Below are 896 nucleotides of genomic sequence, written 5' to 3' on the forward strand. Positions count from 1 at the left end.
TATATAGACATGTCTAATACTTGTATTTCTATGTTGAAAAAAAAATAGGTGAGTCGAGATGTCCGATATAGTGAAGTTGAGATTTTACTATGGTCCTGGTACTGTCCAAACAAATGAGTTGGGAGCAGATCTGAGTGAATTTACTCACATAGAGGTTGCAATCAGCGCACCACTGTGACGCCCGGATAATTATGCTACAGTAAACCTACGCTGATGATGCCACGTCACCTCTGTTAGTGTTGATAATCACGCGTTAGTTCAAAAACCAATTCAAATTCAAAATTTAATAAAAGGCAAACAACAAAAGTTTTCAAACTTTAAAACTAAAATGTTCGGGTTGTGTCAAATAATGCGCAGGTAATTATGGTGGAGAACCACACTTTTATAAAATGTTCAAATATTCAAATGGTAATAAAACAGTAGCAAAACTATTATTTAAATACTTTAAATACTAAAAAAACTTACAAAGTATTTTATTTTAGGTGCCAAGTTAATTGTGGAAGTGGACTAATTAGTAATACTAATTTAGGTGCTCATTTGGCATTTTGTAAAACTAAAATAATAGGAGGAACAAAATATAACAGAAAAGGAATAATTAAAAAAACAAAAACAAAAACAAAAAAATAGAAAGAACTCCCGCTCGGCCCAACTGGGCCATGGCCCAGCCAGGCCGACCCAACTCCCTCCCCCGGCCCAACCGCGCCTACAACCCACCCCACTCCCCCGGTGACCTAGATCGGTCCACCCACTCCCTCCCACTCCCACGTCGCTCGCCCCCACTCCCCATCTGCCTCCCCTCGTTCTGGATCGGGCGCAGGCGCCTCGTCGCCGCTCGCTAGGCCACCCCGCCGCGCTGACCACGCCGCCACCTCGCCGACGCCGCCCGGTGCTGCCCC

Source organism: Triticum aestivum, chromosome 6D, assembly GCF_018294505.1.
Source record: "Triticum aestivum cultivar Chinese Spring chromosome 6D, IWGSC CS RefSeq v2.1, whole genome shotgun sequence".
Taxonomy (NCBI): Eukaryota; Viridiplantae; Streptophyta; class Magnoliopsida; order Poales; family Poaceae; genus Triticum; species Triticum aestivum.